At 41.7% G+C, this 24,652-nt stretch overlaps 1 protein-coding gene across 1 annotated transcript in view; it reads left to right on the top strand.

The window, feature by feature from the left end:
• Positions 1-730: 730 nt before the first annotated feature.
• The window catches only part of LOC135527890 (uncharacterized), a 108,970-nt gene continuing 85,048 nt past the window's right edge, over positions 731-24,652 (top strand). Inside the window, exon 1 of the mRNA XM_064956523.1 lies at positions 731-1,063. The gene's annotated coding sequence lies outside the window, so the exon portion shown is untranslated. The remainder of the gene's footprint in view (positions 1,064-24,652) is intronic.

Genomic DNA, 24,652 nt, shown 5'->3' with positions numbered 1-24,652 from the left:
TATACACCACCTATGTCTTAGCAGTCTTGATCCATCAGGGTATTTCCAACTGCCCCTATACATCACTGTTTTGCCAATCAGCAGTTATATTTAGCTTAATTGTGTGTATATTTGTGTATGTTGATGCATGCTTGAATTATTTGTTTCCATCTAGGACAGCGTGCAATACTCTCCCTACTCTGTTCTGTTAGATATCTGGTTTAACAGAGCTACTCTCTCTCTCTGTCTCTCTGTCTCTTCCTCCCTGTCTCTCGGTCTCCCCCCTCTATTTTACACTCACTCCTTCTCTCACACTGGTCATTCCCATAAAGGCCCAGTATAAATGGGAAAAGGGAAGCTACCAGAAACTTGCTGTGGGCTACATGCAATGTGAATGAATAGTTTCCTTACTTAGACCCAAGCTCATGCACTATGTATGTATTATATAGCCCAGGCAGCAGTGGCCTCTCTTATGTGGCACGGCTCCAATGTTTTACAATGAGAATATTCTAGACTTGATGAGGAATAAATACAGAGGTTATTATTATGAATAATTTAAATTTAGATCATTATCATCTCGCAAGAAATACTGTGCGTGTCCCCATATCCTCAATATTATTTATTTAGAACTCTTTTTATTATTTCTTAGGCTGTCCATTGGGGGGAGCTATGTGGAGGAGGTCGCGTCAGGGAATGGGTAGGGCGCCTGTCTCCTACCTCCTGCCTCCATCACATGGTCCAGAGCAATCGCAAGCACAGATGGACAGGAAAGGAAACCGAGAGATGAGCCCCTGGTAGCGCGAGAATCATCTTCTAAAATAGAAACAGAAGCCGCTACTTCTGCTCCAGAAACGGAAAACTACAGTTTTGCACAGTGCTATGCTGATTTCGCGTTTTATATCGCAGAAAATTGAGGGATGGTTGTGAGTGAGTAAGGAGGGCGGATCTTTGCAGAGAATGCTTGCAAAAGCCAAGGCGTGCTCTGTCCCAAGAGAACTCATTTGAAGAGCTTGCTGAGAGAGAGAGAGAGAGAGAGACCGGAATGCCGGGCAACATCGCTCCTCCGGTTCACCTGCGAGGCTGAGTGAGTATAATTAGGAATAATATTTTACCGGTTGAAAACGGTTTATTTGGTGGTCTACACTTTCATCACTTTTTTGCGTTCTGTCAGTGATGTGACATACCACTTCGAGAGACGCCAGAGGGACCGTATTTTCCACCTGTCTGATCAATAATTCATACTCAGTAAAGGACTGTAGCCAATGGGTCAGCGATGTGAGGAACTTGTTTATGTCCTTTTGAAATTGCGCGTTGAAGTTCTGAACAGGTGTCGTAGGCTATTTAAGAATTTGCAGATTATTTACGAATAGATAGATAGATACCCCGGGTTAGTGGCGATCCTGTCAATTCTGAAGCACACCGTTGGTGTGATGGACAGCAGCGGAGAGCTGTGCAGATCAGGCTGTTATAATAAAAGTCATGACCCTATCAATCTGTTTGGGGCGGCAGGGTAGCCTAGTGGGTAGAGCGTTGGACTAGTAACCAGAAGGTTGCGAGTTCAAACCCCCGAGCTGACAAGGTAGAAATCTGTCTTTCTGCCCCTGAACAGGCAGTTAACCCTGTTCCCAGGCCGTCATTGAAAATAAAAATTTGTTCTTAACTGACTTGCCTGGTTAAATAAAGGTAAAATTGAAAAAATTAAAAAATAAAATCTGTCTGGGTTTGATTCAACCCATCCCCATTTGATGCACATCTTGATCCTGAAGAGATGATGCTGTGTTTATTAGACAGGGTTGTGGAGGGTGGACTGGCTCTCCCTTTCAGAACAGTGGACAAATTTATAGTCATCAAATGGATTCCCAGTCATTCACATTCATGCTGTCTCAGTGTGTGTGCGCGCGCGCATGTGTGTGAAGAACCTGCTTAGGTTATGTTATGATATGAATGTTCATAACACTATATACACTGTTAAAATGCCGTGTTTTGTGACACAAACTAGTGGCAACTGCACTGACACCAACTTTAAAGAGAGGAAACCTGGAGTTTTGAAGCACGTAAGGGGTTATGAGATTTAAGGTGCACTGAAACATTCAACCTAAGGTGTTCTGAGGCATGACATGGTGTATTGTAACACCACTTAATCAAGAGTTGTGTAACACCTTGCAAGAGGAAAAGGTTGAAAACACTATTATGGTGAGTCCTGTTTTGTGCATAATTAGATACCTTCTTTTTTGGTGTTTCGTCTCTCGCTAAAACTCCTAAACACTACAGTCTAAGAATAAAAGTGCCATGTAGAACCTGATGAAGGAAAAAGGAAACCACACACTGCTCTTGACAGTATTACTGATCTAAATAAGAATCCTGTGTAGTGCCTAATTAGATCCCTTCTTTTGGAGTTTAAATACTGTATAGATCCCTTCTTCTGGAATTTAAATACTGTATAGATCCCTTCTTCTAGAGTTTAAATACTGTATAGATCCCTTCTTCTATAGTTTAAATACTGTATAGATCCCTTCTTCTGGAATTTAAATACTGTATAGATCCCTTCTTCTAGAGTTTAAATACTGTATAGATCCCTTCTTCTAGAGTTTAAATACTGTATAGATCCCTTCTTCTAGAGTTTAAATACTGTATAGATCCCTTCTTCTATAGTTTAAATACTGTATAGATCCCTTCTTCTGGAGTTTAAATACTGTATACATCCCTTCTTCTAGAGTTTAAATACTATATAGATCCCTTCGTCTAAAGTTTAAATACTGTATAGATCCCTTATTCTAGAGTTTAAATACTGTATAGATCCCTTCTTCTATAGTTTAAATACTGTATAGATCCCTTCTTCTGGAGTTTAAATACTGTATAGATCCCTTCTTCTGAAGTTTAAATTCTGTATAGATCCCTTCTTCTATAGTTTAAATACTTTATAGATCCCTTCTTCTATAGTTTAAATACTATATAGATCCCTTCTAGAGTTTAAATACTGTATAGATCCCTTCTTCTATAGTTTAAATACTGTATAGATCCCTTCTTCTGGAGTTTAAATTATGATTTTTCAATACCGATACCGATTATTGAACACTTATTTTAACTTAATATAATACATAAATAAAATCAATTTAGCCTCAAGTAAATAATGAAACATGTTCAATTTGGTTTGAATAATGCAAAAACAAAGTGTTGGAGAAGAAAGTAAAAGTGCAATATGTGCTATGTAAGAAAGCTAACATTTCAGTTCCTTGCTCAGAACATGAGAACATATGAAAGCTGGTGGTTCCTTTGAACATGAGTCTTCAATATTCCCAGGTAAGAAGTTTTAGGTGGTAGTTATTATAGGAATTATAGGACTATTTCCCTCTATACCATTTATATTTCATTAACATTTGACTATTGGATGTTCTTATAGGCACTTTAGTATTGCCAGTGTAACAGTATAGCTTCCATCCCTCTCCTCGCTCCTCCCTGGGCTCGAACCAGCAACACAACAACAACAGCCACCATCGAAGCAGCGTTACCCATGCAGAGCAAGGGAAACAACCACTGCAAGGCTCAGAGCGAGTGATGTTTCAAACGCTATTAGCGCGCGCTAACTAGCTAGCCATTTAACTTCGGTTACACCAGCCTCATCTCGGGAGTTGATAGGCTTGAAGTCATAAACAGCGTAATGCTTGATGCACAACGAAGAGCTGCTGGCAAAATGCACAAAAGTGCTGTTTGAATTCATGTTTACGCATCTGTTTCTGCCTACCACCGCTCAGTCAGATACTTAGATACTTGTATGCTCAGTCAGATTATATGCAACGCAGGACACGCTAGATAATATCTAGTAATATCATCAACCATGTGTAGATAACTAGTGATTATGATTGATTGTTTTTTACAAGATACAGTGCCTTGCGAAAGTATTCGGCCCCCTTGAACGTTGTGACCTTTTGCCACATTTCAGGCTTCAAACATAAAGATATAAAACTGTATTTTTTTGTGAAGAATCAACAAGTGGGACACAATCATGAAGTGGAACGACATTTATTGGATATTTCAAACTTTTTTAACAAATCAAAACTGAAAAATTGGGCGTGCAAAATTATTCAGCCCCTTTACTTTCAGTGCAGCAAACTCTCTCCAGAAGTTCAGTGAGGATCTCTGAATGATCCAATGTTGACCTAAATGACTAATGATGATAAATACAATCCACCTGTGTGTAATCAAGTCTCCGTATAAATGCACCTGCAATGTGATAGTCTCAGAGGTCCATTAAAAGCGCAGAGAGCATCATGAAGAACAAGGAACACACCAGGCAGGTCTGAGATACTGTTGTGGAGAAGTTTAAAGCCGGATTTGGATACAAAAATATTTCCCAAGCTTTAAACATCCCAAGGAGCACTGTGCAAGCGATAATATTGAAATGGAAGGAGTATCAGACCACTGCAAATCTACCAAGACCTGGCCGTCCCTCTAAACCTTCAGCTCATACAAGGAGAAGATTGATAAGAGATGCAGCCAAGAGGCCCATGATCACTCTGGATGAACTGCAGAGATCTACAGCTGAGGTGGGAGACTCTGTCCATAGGAAAACAATCAGTTGTATATTGCACAAATCTTGCCTTTATGGAAGAGTGGCAAGAAGAAAGCCATTTCTTAAAGATATCCATAAAAAGTGTTGTTTAAAGTTTGCCACAAGCCACCTGGGAGACACACCAAAAATGTGGAAGAAGGTGCTCTGGTCAGATGAAACCAAAATTGAACTTTTTGGCAACAATGCAAAACGTTATGTTTGGCGTAAAAGCAACACAGCACATCACCCTGAACACAGGTGGTGGCAGCATCATGGTTTGGGCCTGATTTTCTTCAGCAGGGACAGGGAAGATGGTTAAAATTGATGGGAAGATGGATGGAGCCAAATACAGGACCATTCTGGAAGAAAACCTGATGGAGTCTGCAAAAGACCTGAGACTGGGACGGAGATTTGTCTTCCAACAAGACAATGATCCAAAACGTAAAGCAAAATCTACAATGGAATGGTTCAAAAATAAACATATCCAGGTGTTAGAATGGCCAAGACAAAGTCCAGACCTGAATCCAATCGAGAATCTGTGGAAAGAACTGAAAACTGCTGTTCACAAATGCTCTCCATCCAACCTCACTGAGCTCGAGCTGTTTTGCAAGGAGGAATGGGGAAAACAATTCAGTCTCTCGATGTGCAAAACTGATAGAGACTTACCCCAAGCAACTTACAGCTGTAATCGCAGCAAAAGGTGCGCCACCCCTTATTAACTTAAGGGGGCTGAATCATTTTGCATGCCCAATTTTTCAGTTTTTGATTTGTTAAAAAAGTTTGAAATATCCAATAAATGTCGTTCCACTTCATGATTGTGTCCCACTTGTTGTTGATTCTTCACAAAAAAATACAGTTTTATATCTTTATGTTTGAAGCCTGAAATGTGGCAAAAGGTCACAAAGTTCAAGGGGGCCGAATACATTCGCAAGGCACTGTAAGTTTAATGCTAGCTAGCAACTTACCTTGGCTTACTGCTTTCGTGTAACAGGCAGTCTCCTTGTGGAGTGCAATGAGAGAGAGGCAGGTTGTTATTGTGTGGGACTAGTTAACTGTGACGTTGCAAGATTGGATCCCCCGAGCTGACAAGGTGAAAATCTGTCATTCTACACCTGAACAAGACAGTTAACCCACCGTTCCTAGGCAGTCATTGAAAATAAGAATGTGTTTCTAACTGACTTGCCTAGTTAAATATAGTTAAAAAATAATAATTGGCAAATCGGTGTCCAAAAATACCGATTTCCAATTGTTATGAAAACTTGAAATCGGACCTAATTAATAGGCCATTCTGATTAATCGGTCGACCTCTAGTTTAAATACTGTAAATGGGAATCCCTCTTTTTGTATATTCCCTGATCCTATATGGTGTGCTGATAAACTCCATTGGTAACTTAAAATGGTCAAATGTACACTTATGCTATAACAAAGGATGTGAGAAAATAATTATAAAAATTAATACCGTACAATAACTACAGCATTTCTTCATCAAGACATGATTTTTAAGTTTCAAGGGCTTTATATTTTCTTTGCAAATTATCAAATGACAACAAAACATTAACAGGTCTTTCGCATTTTTATACTGATGAAAACACTTCAAAGATCTGTAAGGTCTTTATCATATTTAGGGCTGTGGCGGTCATGAAATATTGTCAGCGGTTATTTTCATGCAAAAGACTGCTGGTCTCATGCTAATTGGCCGTTATTTAATATAAACATGTTGAGCATCTCCAGGCCTCCACACATATAAACTGCTGATGCGTGCCTTTGGAACATCTACATTTGAAAAAGTACAAAAAATACATTTTATTAATATACACCATCAAAATAAATCCATTATATATTTAAGTCAGGTTTAAAGAAACATTATGATATGAAGAAATGTAATGAAGAAATGTATTTCAGAAGAACAGAATATGAGTTGGCCTACTGTATGCTAGTTATATGGCTATGCTCCATGTCATAGTGTTACGCCCGTCGTTGTATGAGTGAGACCAAAGCGCAGCGCAAAGTGCTCATCGTACTTCATTAAACAAACACCAAAAAACAACAAAATATAAACGACCGTAACGCTCTGTAGCGCTAAACAGCAATTATCCAAAGACAAGATCCCACAAACTAGGGTGGAAAACAGGCTGCCTAAGTATGATTCCCAATCAGAGACAACAATAGACAGCTGCCTCTGATTGGGAACCCTACCCGGCCAACAAAGAAATAGAAAACCAGAATGTCCACCCAAATCACACCCTGACCTAACCAAATAGAGCAATAAAATGGCTATCTAAGGTCAGGGCGTGACACATAGGCTGTGGGCTTGTTCAAGATAAGCTTATACGTCCTGTGCCATTATTTAATTTTATAGTAAGAAGAATATAATTTAACCAGCAAGTGCGCATGTGAAGTGGCTATGTTGAGCGTAAAGGTTATTATTTTAAACAAGTCCTATATGCTAGATTTAGTTATTTGTCAACCTTAGTTGTGAATGATACAAACCTTAGAATGTCTTATAAATCAGAACAGACATGGGCTGCACGAAGAGACTATAGGGTATTGATGATTTGAGAAAGTAGCAAAAAAACTTGCTCTGTTCCTTGCCTCAGGCTGCGCAGCTGTTCTCTCATCAAGTGATCATATTTTCACCCATCAGACTATTCTCAATGTAATCTTGTCTTCAGTGGTTTTTTTTATAAAACACATGTGTGGTTGAATTTATTCTGCCACTGTGACTTCTTATTGTCTCGGCCTTTAGGCCTATATATCACCGTTGCAAACATATTAATTAACAGGTTATTGAGCAAACAACGCAACTATCACATCACATAATGTGGCTTTTTGGCTTCCCCAGTGATTTTACACACGCACCGCTACTGCTTGCCTTGACTAATATGTACAATTTGTTTCGATTTAGAATGTCCCATTATCAAATGGGCAGGGGACAAAAGACATGTCATCTGTATGTACTCGAATAGTGAATGGAGGCCGCGTGCTTTCCCGCCAGTCAGGTTTATAGGCGACTTCGGTTTTATAGCGGAGCATGTGCTTAATATGAGCAGCTGAGAAATAAATATAAGAACCCTTGTTTCATTCCACACATCAACCACTGTTTGAGGAGCATTTTTTCGCTGCCTGACAGGAGATATTCCGGACAAACTCTGTATGCCATGGGCCCTCCAAACTTGATCCTGCAGCTAGCAAGTGCTTAATTTGGAAAACCAAGTGAAATCCGTTCGGGAACATCGATAGTAACATGTTTTCACAACTAAACAAATTTCACTAAACTGTTGACAGCCCGTCTGCGCGCTTGAGAAAGGAATAAAGGAGAGAGGAGATGGAAACGCATGGTGGTGAGATATGCTGTATAGCTAAAGGTAATGTTACTAGGCTATTCAAAACCAAATACAAATTCACTAATTGTAGGCCAACTGTAAGCCGACCTGCACAATCAATGAACGAGCAGCATCGCCTAGGGCTATAAGTTCTCTCCCAGACTCATGGATAGACATTTTGCAGCGTAAGGTAACCAGTCCATCCAGTAAGCACAATAATACAGTCCACACTCACAGACGAGACCAACTATGTATCAAATATATTTTAAATCAGTTATGTTTGATGTTTTTTCCCCATGCATAATATGTGGTAGGCTTCGTATTGTATAACGACACAATCAACATTTTAATTGTTTTCTTTGGTGGGGGGCTTGGGCTCATAAGCCTATGCATACGCATAAGCGCTAATATGCATATGCCTACTGTTTTCATGATAAGTGTTGGATGTGATTTTCGAAAGCATTTACATTGATGTCAGAGTGGTTAGAGGGACAATAGAGCCCTGAGTACCAGGCCATTATGAACTGATAGTAGTTAGACAGTTGGGTACTACCAAAGCATGTCCAGAGTGCATAAAATGAGATTTTTTGTTGTACTTTTTACCCCTTTTCGCCTCAATTTCACGATATTCAATTGGTAGTTATTGTCATGCCCTAATCTGTTTCACCTGTCTTGGTGATTGTCTCCACCCACCTCCAGGTGTCTCCTGTTTTCCCCATTAGTCTCCTCTGTATTTATCCCTGTGTTTCATGTCTCTCTGTGCCATTTTGTCTTGTTTTGCCAAGTCAACCAGCGTTTCTCCGAGCTCCTATTTTTCCCAGTCTCTGTTTTTTCCCTAGCCTTCCTGGCTTTGACCTTTGCTTGTCCTGATGCTGAATCCGTCTGCCTGACCACTCTGCCTGTTCTGACCTCGAGCCTGCCTATCCCCTTGTACCGTTTGGACTCGGACCTGTTCACTGAACCCCTGCCTGTCGTGACCTCAAGCCTATCTATCCACTGGTACTGTTTGGACTCTGACCTGGTTTATGAACTCTTGCCTGTCACCGACCTCCCTTTTGCTTACCCCTTTTGGTGTAATAAATAACGGAGCTCAACCATCTGCCTCCTGTGTCTGCATTTGGGTCTCTACCTTTTGTCCTTAGTTAGTCTTGATACAGTGCATTCGGGAAAGTATTCAGACCCCTTGACTTTTTCCACATTTTGTTAAGTTACAGCCTTGGATTGTATTTTTTCCCCCTTATCAATCTACACAATACCCCATAACAACGAAGCATAACAATGAAGCAAAAACAGTTTTTTTTGCAAATGTATTATATATATATATATATATATATATATATAAAAAAAATGAAATATTACATTTACATACAGTAAGTATTCAGACCCTTTACTCAGTACTTTGTTGAAGAGCCTTTGGCAGCTATTACAGCCCCAAATCTTCTTGGTTATGACGCTACAAGCTTGGCACACCTGTATTTGGGGAGTTTCTCCCATTATTCTCAGCAGATCCTCTTAAGTTCTGTCAGGTTGGATGGGGAGCATCGCTGCACAGCTATTTTCAGGTCTATCCAGAGATGTTCGATCAGGTTCTTGTCCGGACTCGAGTTGGGCCACTCAAAGACATTCAGAGACATGTCCTATAGCCACTCCTGTGTGGCTGTGTGCTTAGGATCAATGTCCTGTTGGAAGGTGATCCTCACCCCAGTCTGAGGTCCTGAGCTCTCTGTAGAAGTTTTTTAAATCAAGGATCTCCCTGTACTTTGCTCCATTCATCTTTCCCTCGATCCTGACTAGTCTCCCAGTCCCCACCTCTGCAAAAAATCTCCACAGCATGATGCTGCCACCATGCTTTCCTGTAGGGTTTGAGAGTCCTTTAGGGGCCTTTTGGCATACTCCAAGTGGCTGTCATGTGCCTTTTACTGAGGAGTGGCTTCTGTCTGGCCACTCTATCATAAAAGCTGTATTGGTGGAGTGCTGCAGAGATGATTGTCCTTCTGGAAGGTTCCCCCATCTCCACAGAGGAACTCTGGAGTTCTGTCAGTGACCATCGGGTTCTTGGTCAACTCCCTGACTAAGGCCCTTCTCCCCCGATTTCTCAGTTTGTCTGGGCGGCCAGCTCTAGGAAGAGTGTTGGTGGTTACAAACTTCTTCCATTTAAGAATGATGGTGGCTATTGTGTTCTTAGGGGCCTTCAATGCATCAGAAATGTTTTGGTACCCTTCCCCAGATCTGTGCCTCGACACAATCCTGCATCGGAGCTCTATGGACAATTCCTTCGACCTTGGTTTTGGCTTGGTTTTTGCTCTGACATGCACTGTCAACTGTGGGACCTTAAATAGACAGGTGTGTGCCTTTCCAAATCATGTCCAATCAATTGAATTTACCACAGGTGGAATCCAATCAAATTGTAGGAACATCTCAAGGATGATATTTGGAAACAGGATGCACCTGAGTTCAATTTCGAGTCTCATAGCAAAGTGTCTGAATACTTACATGTAAATAAGGTATTTCTGTTTTCTTATTTTTAATACATTTGCAAAAAAATCTATAAACCTGTTTAGGCTTTGTCATTATTGGGTATTGTGTGTACATGAGGGGAAAAAAACTATTGAATACATTTTAGAATAAGGCTCTAATGTAACAAAATGTAGAAAAAGTCAAGGGGTCTGAATATTTTAATTTGCACTGTGTATACAGTACCTGTCAAAGGTTTGGACACACCTACTCATTCAAGTGTTTTTCTTTATTTTTTACTATTTTCTACATTGTATAATAATAGTGAAGACAACAAAACTGTGAAATAACACTTATGGAATCATGTAGTAATAAAAAAGTGTTAAACAAATCAAAGTATATTTGACATTTGAGATTCTTCAAAGTAGCCACGCTTTGCCTTGATGACAGCTTTGCACACTCTTTGCATTCTCTCAACTAGCTTCATGAGGCAGTCACCTGGAATGCATTTCAATTAACAGGTGTGCCTAGTTAAAAGTTAATTTGTGGAATTTCTTTCCTTTTTAATGTGTTTTAGTCAATAAGTTGTGTTGTGACAAGGTAGGGGTGGTATACAGAAGATAGCCCTATTTGGTAAAAGACTAAGTCCATATTATTGCAAGAACAGCTCAAATAAGCAAAGAGAAACAACAGACCCTAATTACTTTCAGACATGATGGTCAGTCAATCTGGAACATTTCAAGAACTTCTAAAGTTTCTTAAAGTGCAGTCACAAAAACCATCAAGCGCTGGGATGAAACTGGCTCTCACGAGGGCGGCCACAGGAAAGGAAGAACCACAGTTACCTCTGCTGCAGAGGATAAGTTCATTAGAGTTACCAGCCTCAGAAATTGCTGCCCAAATCAATTCTTCACAGAGTTCAAGTGACAGACACATGTCAACATCAACTGTTCAGAGGAGACTGCGTGAATCAGGCCTTCATGGTGGAATTCCTGAAAAGAAACCCCCACTAAAGGACACTAATAATAAGAAGAGACTTGCTTGGGCCAAGAAACACAAAAAATGAAATGTCAGATTTTTGGTTCCAACCGCTGTGACTTTGTGAGATGCAGAGTACGTGAACGGATGATCTCCTCATATATGCTTCCCACTGTCAAGCATGGAGGACAATTTGTGATGGTGTGGGGATGCTTTGCTGGTGACACTGTCTGTGATTTATTTAGAATTCAAGGCACACTTAACCAGCATGGCTACCACAGCATTCTGCAGCGATACGCCATCCCATCTGGTTTGCGCTTGTCCTGTTTTTTAACAGGACAATGACCCAACTCACATCCAGGCTGTGTAAGGGCTATTTGACCAATAAGGAGAGTGATGGAGTGCTGCATCATGTGCTCAGCATATGTGGCATATGTCCTTCAAGACTGTTGGAAAAGCCCAGGTGAAGCTGGTTGAGAGTATGCCAAGAGTGTGATTGAGAGTATGCCAAGAATCTCAAATCTCAAATATATTTTGATTTGTTTTACACTTTTTTGTTTACTACAAGATTCCATATGTGTTATTTCATAGTTTTGATGTCTTCACTATTATTCTACAATGTAGAAAATAATAAAAATAGTAGGTAATTTTGTCCAAACTTTTGACTGTGTATATTTTTCTGCAGGGAGACAGAAATAGCAAATAATAGCAAGCCATAAAGATAGTACATGAATGCATCATTCAGTTATTAACTGCCTTAATATTAATACATTGCAATAGAAATATATTTTAAACATATCAATAGCAATATGCACATACAGAGCCTTCAGAAAATGTTTTCTTTTGCACATTTATTGAAAATGAAATACAGAAATATAACATGTATTTAAGTATTCACACCCCTGAGTCAATACTTTAGAGAAGCACTTTTAGCGGCGATTACAGCTTTGAGTCATCCTGGGGATGTCTGTATCAGCTTTGAGTCGTCCTGGGGATGTCTGTATCAGCTTTGAGTCATCCTGGGGATGTCTGTATCAGCTTTGAGTCGTCCTGGGGATGTCTGTATCAGCTTTGAGTCATCCTGGGGATGTCTGTATCAGCTTTGAGTCGTCCTGGGGATGTCTGTATCAGCTTTGAGTCTTCCTGGGGATGTCTGTATCAGCTTTGAGTCTTCCTGGGGATGTCTGTATCAGCTTTGAGTCATCCTGGGGATGTCTGTATCAGCTTTGAGTCGTCCTGGGGATGTCTGTATCAGCTTTGAGTCGTCCTGGGGATGTCTGTATCAGCTTTGAGTCGTCCTGGGGATGTCTGTATCAGCTTTGAGTCTTCCTGGGGATGTCTGTATCAGCTTTGAGTCGTCCTGGGGATGTCTGTATCAGCTTTGAGTCTTCCTGGGGATGTCTGTATCAGCTTTGAGTCTTCCTGGGGATGTCTGTATCAGCTTTGAGTCGTCCTGGGGATGTCTGTATCAGCTTTGAGTCGTCCTGGGGATGTCTGTATCAGCTTTGAGTCGTCCTGGGGATGTCTGTATCAGCTTTGAGTCATCCTGGGGATGTCTGTATCAGCTTTGAGTCGTCCTGGGGATGTCTGTATCAGCTTTGAGTCGTCCTGGGGATGTCTGTATCAGCTTTGAGTCTTCCTGGGGATGTCTGTATCAGCTTTGAGTCTTCCTGGGGATGTCTGTATCAGCTTTGAGTCTTCCTGGGGATGTCTGTATCAGCTTTGAGTCTTCCTGGGGATGTCTGTATCAGCTTTGAGTCTTCCTGGGGATGTCTGTATCAGCTTTGAGTCTTCCTGGGGATGTCTGTATCAGCTTTGAGTCATCTAGGGGATGTCTGTATCAGCTTTGAGTCGTCCTAGGGATGTCTGTATCAGCTTTGAGTCGTCCTGGGGATGTCTGTATCAGCTTTGAGTCTTCCTGGGGATGTCTGTATCAGCTTTGAGTCGTCTTGGGTATGTCTGTATCAGTTTGAGTCTTCCTGGGGATGTCTGTATCAGCTTTGAGTCATCTAGGGGATGTCGGTATCAGCTTTGTGAATTTGGATTTGGGGATTTTCTCCCAATCTTCCTTGCAGATTTCCTCAAACTCAGTTAAAATAGATGAGGAACAGCAGTCTTCAAGTCTTACCAGAGATTTTCAATGGGATTCAAGTCTGAGCTTTGGCTGGGCCACTCAAGGACTTTCTTGTTCTGAAGTCATTCCAGCATTGCTTTTGCTGTATGCTTGGGGTCATTGTCCCGTTGGTCTGTAAATCCTCGCCTCCCCAGTGAAAGATCGTTTGTAATTTGAAGCAGGTTCTCAAGAATTTGCCTGTATTTGGCTCCATTCATTATTCTCTCTATCAGTCTCCCAATCTCTGCCACTAAAAAGCATCCCCATAGCATGATGGTCATGCTTCACGGTAGGGATGGTGGTAGACGACTGATGAGCTGCGTCTGATTTTCTCCAGACATACTGCTTTGCATTCAGGCCAATTAGTCACATTTTTGACTCATCAGACAACAGGATATTTTTGCCAAATGCTCTCATTCTTTCAAAGCCATTTTTGAAGATTCTAGGTGTGCTGTCATGTGCCTTTTTGTCAGGAGTGGGTTCCGTCTGGCCACTGTCCCATAAAGACCAGTGAAGTGCTGTTGAGATGGTTGTCTTCTGGCAAAGTTCTCCCATCTCAGCCAAGGAACTCTGTTGATCTGTCAGAGTGGTAATCAAGTTCTTGGTCACCTCCCTGACCGAGGTCCTTCTTGCCCGGTTGCTCACTTTGGTAGGAGGAACAGCTCTAGGCAGAGTCTAGGTAGTTTCACATTTTTTTAAACATTTTCTAATGATGGAGACCACTGAGTTTTTGGAAACTTTCATCACTCTAGAAATAGTTTTACACCCTTCCCCAGATACAGTGCCTTGCGAAAGTATTCGGCCCCCTTGAACTTTGCGACCTTTTGCCACATTTCAGGCTTCAAACATAAAGATATAAAACTGTATTTTTTTGTGAAGAATCAACAACAAGTGGGACACAATCATGAAGTGGAACGACATTTATTGGAAATTTCAAACTTTTTTAACAAATCAAAAACTGAAAAATTGGGCGTGCAAAATTATTCACCCCCTTAAGTTAATGCTTTGTAGCGCCACCTTTTGCTGCGATTTTGTGTCAACATTGTGTCAATTAACAGCTACATGTAGCATCGAGAAAACTGATCAATGCACCAAGCATAACCATACAGCGACCATTAGCAGCCGAAATGCTACGCAAAACAAATGTTCATGTTGAGTGAATTCCTCTTCTGTTTCCTTCTTCAAAGTAATAACATTTCATAGTCATATTGTCATTGATGCATACTTTCTTGGATTGTTTTGGAGAGTTTCACCTGAGCTTTTAGTGTGTTCTCACCTGTCTCCTTCTTCATCTTTGGTATTATGGCGGTCTGTAAACAAATGTTATAGGTGCAGGCCGCCACCTGTATTGGCTGTGTATCAGCCTACTATTCTGTAGTATGAATTCATTACACTTTGAAGAAATTGCCCTAACCAAGTAACCCTACACCCGTTAAAACCTCACCACTATTCCACTACTCTGACCCCAACTGATTCTACTCCAGGCCAGCAGCCTGGGAAGACAGGACACTGTACCCCTAATTAATCTGTTGCCTTATCCTCAATAATCCTCAACCTGGCATTTCTGCTTTCCAAACTCTGAGTCGTGTTCATAATCTTTCCGATGAAAACTATGAAGTCAGTGTCCTTTGACACGACACATTTTTGTGAGCAAGATTTTTGAACAGGCAACGAAAGCATGTCAGTATTAGTAGAAGCACCGGTTCTGACAGTAACTTACTATTGGAGCAGCCATAGTAGCTCTATCAGTCTGCCTAGTAGTTCCACCAATCTGTCTTACAGCCTCTGCATATGATTCATCATGATTGACTGTATATCTCAGGGCCTCTCTAGCCTCTCTCTGTACCTGTCATCCAACAAATGCTGCACTGTGTTCCCCCCCACAATTCTAACACTTAGCCTTCACATTGCTCCCACATTCACCATAATCATGTTCCCCTCAACACTTGGCACATCTTTTCTTTTCTTTACACTGAGCAGCTACATGTCCCATTCTCTGGCATTTAAAATGGGGATGGGACACATTCTGGGACATTGAAACTAAGGAAATCTACTTTCCACCACAGATCATTCAGGAAATCTGTACTTTTTAGGCAAAACCTCTTATCTCATTAACACTGATAAGCTTTCATTTCTTTGACCCTCTTTCCTGTTGATCAACCTTTTGGCCTCAATCACTCTGCCTCCCTTCACATTTTCTATAATATCATCTATGGACATAGCTAGTGGGGCCCCAGAAATGTCTTCCCTCAACTCGGCTTAAGCTCCAGGGACATGGCTTTTGATTTTCTTCTTCTTGAGTTTCCATGATCAGAATCTTCCCCTGCTGAGCATCTCTAGCACAGAATGTTAGTAGTTTAACATTTCCAATGAACTGGGCTAGTTTTACTTCACCTATTTACGTCATTGGTTAATCAGATATGGTGTAAATGCCGCCCTGTGTTCACATCAAACACCATCACAACTTTAAACTCCGACACATCATTATTCTGGTTCCCTCCCTTCACCTTCTAGAAGCACCACTGCTTTCAGTAACATGGTCTCACTTTTTAACCTGTTACTTTCCACTACAGATCATTCAGGTCCTTGACCCTCAGCCTCCTGACCCATCAGAACTATCAACCAAATTGATCTTATTCCAACGCAGCTGTTGCATCTCCAACCTTCTCTGTATCATCCTTAGTCCTGCAGACTGGCTGAGTGGACTAAGGAAGTGTTTTGATAAGCAGGAGACCCGGGTTCACATCTACCTTCTCACATGAAGGTGCACTTTATACATGTTTCCTCATGTTACCCTTGCTATAATTTAAATATCCCTAAACATTTAGATTGTAACATCATTTATAATCTCACACAGTCTGCCAACATATGCTTTTTGTGTTTTGATGCTTCCATTTACATGCACTGAAACACCCACAATGGTATTCACAAGACTCTTAAAAACACCAATATTTACATTGAAGAACCACTTTGGGTGTGTCAGATTACTTGCATTCTGTTTTTAAATCCATTCAGTGTATCAGAACACTTCTATTGGGTTTACACTCAAACATCCTCCAAACACCAGAGCTCAGCTTAGGCCTGCTGCGTTTCATGGTTTCACTGCAGAATGAGGGTGGTTTGAGTCTTTCTATTTTAACATTGTAGATGCAGCCATCTAAAGCGTTTTAATGAAGGCTTTGATATTGTGAATATTATCTACATCATCACATTAATACTTTCTTACAGGTTATAATGCTCTATATTCCAGCTCTGGCATTAGGAAAAGGCAATAGAACACATAAAATGGTGCTTCAAGTAAAGTGTTTTTCTGTACAGCCGGGGCACAATTCAATTGCACTGTGAAGCAAACAGAGCTGTTGTCATCAACATTTGCAACCAAATCAATTGTAGTGTTCTTTCCAGACAGGGATGCACATTACACTCTAGATGGTATGTAGGTATACAGATGCTATGAACTACCCCAATGTAAATCCTCCATGTCTTACATACATACAAATACACAAGCAGCAGAGATGGGTCACTGAACGAGCAAACTTACAAACTAGTGGCTGTTGTTTGACACCTAGGTTACATCGGTGCCGTGACCTGGATTACACTATTGATGTCTATCTGCTTGTTTGAGGCATGAGGACTCACAGAGACACCTAGACCTGTGTTCAAAGTTCTAATTTGGTCTTGATGATGCAGACAACCCAGGTTCAATCCCCAGGGTGTTACCCCCACCCACATAATGATCCGCACCTGCACACACACACACACACACACACACACACACACACACACACACACACACACACACACACACACACACACACACACACACACACACACAATGTACATCTTACAATTTACTGATCTATACTTAGCACTTCTTAGAAGTTCTTAGTGTGTGTGTGTGTGTGTGTGTGTGTGTGTGTGTGTGTGTGTGTGCAGGTGCATGGGTGGGGGTAACTGACTAAAGTGTCTTGATTCCATAGTGTTTCTAAAGAGGCCTTCTCCAGGCTTGATGTTTCTCCTCCATATGTATTAAAGATGAAGCCTGTCTCTCTCCTGCAGGTGATGGCTGAACACTTCTAGGCAGAACAGGAGTCCCCTCTACGGGGTGACAGAACAGTCAGCCAGCCCTCACTGGGCCTGAGAACAATTCCTGTTTAACCCATTGCCAGACCACTGTAGAACATCTCCCCTAGATTGGATTGGCAAGTGAATGTGTGCGTGGTGTATCTGTCTGTGTGCATTTTTCATTTGATTTATTTTTTATTTAACGAGGCGATTCAGTTAAGAACAAATTCTTCTTACGATGAAGGCCTACCCCAGCCAGACCCTAACCCGGACGACTCTGGGCCAATTGTGTGCCTCCCTTTGGGACTCCCAATCACGGCCACTTGTATTTGTATTTATTACAGATCCCCATTGCAGCTACTCTTCAAGCAGCAGCTACTCTTCCTGGGGTCCAGCAATTAAGACAGTTTATACAATTTTAAAACATTACAATACATTCACAGATTTCACATCACACTGTGTGCCCTCAGGCCCCTACTCCACCATTACCACATATCTACAGTACTAAATCCATGCGTATTTATGGTGCGTATGTTATCGTTTACGTGTGTGTGTGTGTGTGTGTGTGTGTGTGTGTGTGTGTGTGTGTGTGTGTGTGTGTGTGTGTGTGTGTGTGTGTGTGTGTGTGTGTGTGTGTGTATGCATGTGTCTGTGCCAATGTTTGTGTTGCTTCACAGTCCCCGCTGTTCCATAAGGTTTTTTTTATCTGTTTTTTAAATCTAATTTTCCTGCTTGTGTCAGTTCCTTGATGTGGAATAGAGTTCCATGTAGTCATGGCTCTATGTAGTACTGTGCTCCTCCCATAGTCTGTTCTGGACTTGGGGACTGTGAAGAGACCTCTTGTGGCATGTCTTGGGGGGTATGGATGGGTGTCCGAGCTGTGTGCCAGTAGTTTAGAGAGACAGCTCGGTGCATTCAACATGTAAATACCAATAAGTCAATACTAATAAGTCAATCTCTCCTCTACTTTGAGCCAGGACTGAACAGTAGTCCAGGTGCGACAAAACTAGGGCCTGTAGGACCTGCCTTGTTAATAGGTTAAGAAGGCAGAGCACCGCTTTATTATGGACAGACTTCTCCCCATCTTAGCTACTACTGCATCAATTTGTTTTAACCATGACAGTTTACAAGTGTTACTCCAATCAGTTTAGTCGTCTCAACTTGCTCAATTTCCACATTATTTATTACAATATTTGTTTGAGGTTTATGGTTTAGTGAGTGTTTTGTTCCAAATAAAATGCTTTTAGTTTTAGAAATATTTAGAGCTAACTTATTCCTTGCCACCCACTCTGAAACTAACTGCAGTTTTATGTTGAGTGTTGCAGTCATTTCAGTCACTGTAGTAGCTGACGTGTATAGTGTTGAGTCATCTGCATACATAGAAATTCTGTCCTTACTCAAAGTCAGTGGCATGTTATTATAAATTTTAAAAAGCAAGGGGCCTAAACAGCTACCCTGGGGAATTCATGATTTTAACTGGATTATATTTGAGAGGCTTCCATTAAAGAACACCCTCTGTGTTCTGTTAGACAAGTAACTCTTTATCCACATTATAGCAGGAAGTGTGAAGCCATAACACATAAGCTTTTCCAGCAGCAGACTATGATCAATAATGTCAAAGCTGCACTGAAGTCTAACAAGACTGCCCCCACAATCATTTTATCATCAATTTCTCTAAGCCAATCATCAGTAATTTGTGTAAGTGCTGTGCTTGTTGAGTGTCCTTTCCTATAAGCATGAAATACTGTCGCCATTAAAAAAAAAACAGTAAATAGCATTGTATCTTGTCAAACACCATTTTTTCCAAAACTTTACTCAGGGTTGGTAACAGGCTGATTGGTCGGCTATTTGAGCCAGTAAAGGGGGCTTTACTATTCTTGGGTAGCGGAATGACTTTAGCTTCCCTCCAGGCCTGAGGGCACACTCTATCTAGTAGGCTTAGATTGAAGATGTGGCAATATTGTCTGCTATTATCCTCAGCAATTTTCCATCCAGATTGTCAGACCCTGGTGGCTTGTCATTGTTGATAGACAACAATATATATATATTTTTTCACCTCTTTCACACTGACTTTGTGGAATTCAAAAGTAAAATTCTTGTTTTTCATAATTTGGTCCAATATACTTGGATGTGTAGTGCCACCATTTGTTGCTGGCATGTCATCCCTAAGTTTGCTTATCTTACCAATGAAAATGTCATTAAAGTAGTTTGTAATATCAGTGGGATTTGTGATGAATGAGCCATCTGATTCAATGAATGAAGGAGCCGAGTTGGCTTTTTTTCCCAAAATTTAATTTAAGGCGCCCCAAAGCTTTCTACTATCATTCTTTATATAATTTGTTTGATAGTGTAGTTTCTTTTTATTTAGTATAGTCACATGATTTCTTAATTTGCAGTAAGTTTGCCAATCAGTTGGGTTGCCAGACTTAATTGCCATACATTTTACCTCGTCCCTCTCAACCATATAATTCTTTAATTCCTCATCAATCCAAAGGGAGTTAACCGTTTTTACAGTCATTTTCTTATTGGCTGCTGTTTATTAGTAACTGGAATAAGTAGTTTCATAAAGGTGTCAAGTGCTGCGTCTGGTTGCTTCTCATGACACACCACAGACCAGCAAATATTCTTTACATCATCAACATATGAATCACTACAAAACTTTGTGTATGACCTCTTATACGCTATAATAGGCCCAGCCATGGGAACTTTGGTTTTCCTAGAAATGGCTATTATTTTGTGATCACTACGTCCTATGGATTTGGATACTGCTTTAAAGCAAATATCTGCAAATATCTGCAGCATTAGTAAATCAATACAATACATGCCTGTGCTGTTTGTAACTACCCTGGTCGGTTAACTGACAACCTGATCCATGTTGCAGGGACTGGTTACAGTTTGACGTTGTTTCCTGAGTGGGCAGCTTGATGAGAGCCAGTCAATATTTAAATCACCCAGAAAATATACTTCTCTATTGATATCACATACATTATCAAGCATTTCACCCATGTTATCCAGAGACTGACTGTTAGCACTTGGTGGGCTTATAACAGTTTCTCACAAGAATGGGCTTTAGGTGAGGCAGATGAACCTGTAGCCATATTACTTCAACAGTATGTAACATTAGATTGTCTCTAAGCTTCACAGGAATGTGGTTCTGAATATAGACCGCAACACTGCCCCCGTTGGCATTTCTGTATTTTCGTTATATGTTAAATCTGTGTATTGCTACCACTGTATCATCAAAGGTATTATCTAAGTGAGTTTCAGAGATATGTCAGAATATGAATATGAATGCCATCTGTTACAAGCAATTATTGACTTCATGGACCTTGTTTCTTAGGCTACATATGTTAATATGGGCTATTTTTAGCACTTTTCTGGGTTGCTTGATTGTTTTTAAGGCTTTACTGGGAAGCTTATCAAATGTAGACTTACTCATGTTATTTACATTGGCGCTAATAGTGCAGGGTGAGCTGCATAAAGTGGTCTTCCTACTTCTGCACACCGCCTCTGTGCTAACAGTGTAACTCTGGTTTATAGGGGCTCATGATTACTGCTTACAATAGCTGTAGGATAAACAGATGTATTCGGTGCAATTAGGGGTACATTCATTAAAGTACTTACATTGTGTTTGCCAATGCCCCTAAGATCATGTACATTTGATGCAGCATAATGACGACTCATTGTCACAATGGTAGGGATTAACTGAGCTGGTATCATTTATCAGTCATTGTTTCAACGCAGCCTTGAAATGCGTGGACAGAGTTCAGGAGCCAAGAAGATATGGATGGACTCTGTCATTCCTGTAGAGTATCTTCTGTTTCCAGAAGGTGTTGAAGTGACTCCAGCAGAGCTATAGTAGTCTTTTAGCCAGATGTGTAAATCCAGTAGTCTGCTGAATCTTTCACACCCGTGGCCCAACAATGGTACTGGACCTGAAATGATTAGCTGTTTTTTGGAGTCTTTTAATGTTAAAATCAGTTCTTTAAAATCCATTTTCAAATGTTCCGATCTATCCCTCCTGATGTCGTTTGACCCCACATGGACTACGACGGTGTCAGCTCCTGGCATCTGTGGTAGAACAGTCAGAAGCAGCCTTGTTATGTCCTGTACTGTTGTTCCTGGGTAGCACAGGGTTTTTGCCTTGGGGACCGAGATGTTTATCACCATAGAGCTGCCTATGATGACCGCTGGTGATGTTGAATGGGCCAGTCTCTCAGGCAGCCTCACGGCAGGCAATCTGATATGGGTGGGAGCTCCGAGGATCTGAACCCGAGGTAGAAGCCACCAGAGAGAGAGACAGAGCTGAGGACGAAGACGCAGGTACCTCCGGATCCGATGTTGATTGGGAAGCCACCACGAACGAAGGCACCAGAACCTCTGGTTCCAGGGCGGCAAAGCTGTTTCTGGTGTGTGTCAGTTCCCGGGCTCAGCGTCTCCATGGAGACCACCATTGCTGGCGGGTGCCTTCTTCGACTTCCACGGCGAGGGACATACCTCCATGGCTGGTTGTTTGGGTCGAGATCAGCTCCATTCTCCAGAGAAGGCGGAGACCCCTTCGGGGATGGAACCCTGCCTAGCACCGGCCAGCCGGCTGTGAAGAGCCAACACGGCGGCGAAACTTCCACCAGACCAGAGTGGGGTCCGGCTACTGGGGTGGAAGAAAAATATAAAGTAGGTGGGTGTGGGTTCCCCAACAGCTTATGTAGGTTTGCTACTTGCTTGCTAAGAGTAGCTACTTCACACCTGTAGTCCTCCGCAAGCAAGCAGTTGCTACATTGAAAGTTAGAGTGGTCCACATTGTCCCGGAACAAAGCAAAGTAAATGCAGCTCCTGCAACATTGGATTCATTCAATAGCGGCTCCATTTTAGACCGCCGGCCGCGCGAGCTAGGCTAGCTGGGCTTTCGCGTCTCTCCCCCTATACGGAATCTGGCAGGATCCCGGGACAGACAGCAGCGCTCACAGAAATTTAGCCCAACAGAACCACACAAGGTCTTAAGTTCAGGTTTCAGCTTTTGACATCAACAGGCCGCTGCACCACTTGTGCATGTGGGTCAGGGGGGAGTAGATTGGCCAGTTACCCAGACAGATCAGTCCTGGCCTCGGCAGAGAGAGCAGGACCTCATTGCAACACCGGCCCGCGCGTGCACCATTGTGTGCGTGATCATTTTGTCTATCCCCACCAGACACGATCATGACACAAAGGTTAAAATACCAAAATACCAAAAATACATGGAACATTCATAGACATTTTGCTAGCTAGCTGTTGCTAGTTTTTCCTGTGAGATGAACATTGTTTTATTAAAACATCTGCCATTTTTCACAGTGAAGAATCTGTTTGGCTGATTGAATATATCACCAGAGTAGTGAGTGAATGGAAATGAAGAGGGAATCAGCATGAATATAAGGACAAGAAGAGAGAGACAGTGGTACTCTGAGGGAAAGAGACAGACAGACAGACAGACAGACAGACAGACAGACAGACAGACAGACAGACAGACAGTGGCACTCTGAGGGAAAGACAGGGAGGGAGGGAGGGAGGAATAATGGTACTCTGAGGGAAAGACAGACAGACAGACAGAGAGAGAGAGGCATTCTGAGGGAAAGACAGACGGAGGGAAGGAGGGAGGGAAGAATGGTACTCTGAGTACTAGTGGGAGACAGGTGTTGTATTGATTGGTTGTATAAGGGAATCCTCTAGCCTTAGTTGTACTTCTTAATAAGGGACGTTTCACTAGAGGAGGATCACATCGACTGGACTCTCCACTCCAGACACTGTTCTTCTTCACCAAGCTTAAAGAGATAGCTCACTATGTTTTCAGACCTCAAAAGTGGTCAGATGTTTTCTTTGAATCTCTCCTAGTTGGTCTTTCATCCACATGGGTTTGTATCTTCCTGCTATCTAATAAGGAGGGGACTTGCAGCATGTAGAGACGTTATTCTCTAATAGAGACGTTATTCAATCATTTCATCCTAACTGCCGAGTGTCAACGAGCGTCCACGTACCCAGGTTCTATTAGAGATGCTCGGCCCGTTGCAAGGCCCCTCCTTATTGGATACATTTATTTTGCAACACTCGCTCACGCAACGTGAACGGTGTAGTCAGGGTGTCAGCCTGCCACCCTCCATTAGTACCACAGGTCCATGACTGGGCGGTTCAGGGCACCAAAACCCGCTGACAGATAAATCACCTTGAATTATTCATTCTGTGCAATCGGGAATTACAGGCCAAGAGGAGGAGAGAGAGGAGGACTAAGAGAGGAAGAGAGGAAAGAGGATGTATGAAGGCAGAAGAGATGAGAGATGAGAGGGGAGATGATAGGATGAGAGGGGAGGGAGGGGAGGAGAAGAGGAGGGGAGATTACAATTTGACTTATCCCTTGGGGCTATATACCATAGCAAAAGTTAGATAAAGGGATTGAATAGAAACTTTTAACTCTTGAAACATCATTTGAAAATGTAACATCTCTCTTCTATCCTTATGTAACAGCACAGTAGGTGACAGAGTGAGATTCACAGTAGTTTTCACCTAGCTAGGGGGTAGGTCACGTTGACAGTTCACACCGTCTATCTTTTCACAGTAGTTTTCACCTAGCTAGGGGGTAGGTCATGTTCACAGTTCACACTGTCTATCTTTTCACAGTAGTTTTCACCTAGCTAGGGGGTAGGTCATGTTCACAGTTCACACTGTCTATCTTTTCACAGTAGTTATCACCTAGCTAGGGGGTAGGTCACGTTGACAGTTCACACTGTCTATCTTTTCACAGTAGTTATCATCTAGCTAGGGGGTAGGTCACGTTGACAGTTCACACTGTCTATCTTTTCACAGTAGTTATCACCTAGCTAGGGGGTAGGTCACAATCACAGTTCACACTTTTCATGCAATTATCACCAGCACCACATACTCTGGAAGAGATAAGGTGTTCCTCTGAGGTGTTCCTCGGAGGTGTTCCTCTGAGGTGTTCCTCTGAGGTGTTCCTCTGAGGTGTTCCTCTGCTGATTAGTAGGGCTGGGAATTGCCAGGGACCTCACAATGCGATATTATCGCTATACTCCGTTGCCGATACGACATGTATTGCGATTCTCACGATTCTATATGTATTTCCAATTCGATGTTCCGAACGTACGTCTGCTACAGAGGGACAAGAGAGAGCATGAGAAGTACATGATCAGTCATGGAAGTAAATGC

This window comes from Oncorhynchus masou, chromosome 33, assembly GCF_036934945.1.
Source record: "Oncorhynchus masou masou isolate Uvic2021 chromosome 33, UVic_Omas_1.1, whole genome shotgun sequence".
In the NCBI taxonomy this organism is placed as follows: Eukaryota; Metazoa; Chordata; class Actinopteri; order Salmoniformes; family Salmonidae; genus Oncorhynchus; species Oncorhynchus masou.
Note: the sequence above shows the minus strand (reverse complement) of the source record. Positions and strands in the feature narration are given on the sequence as shown.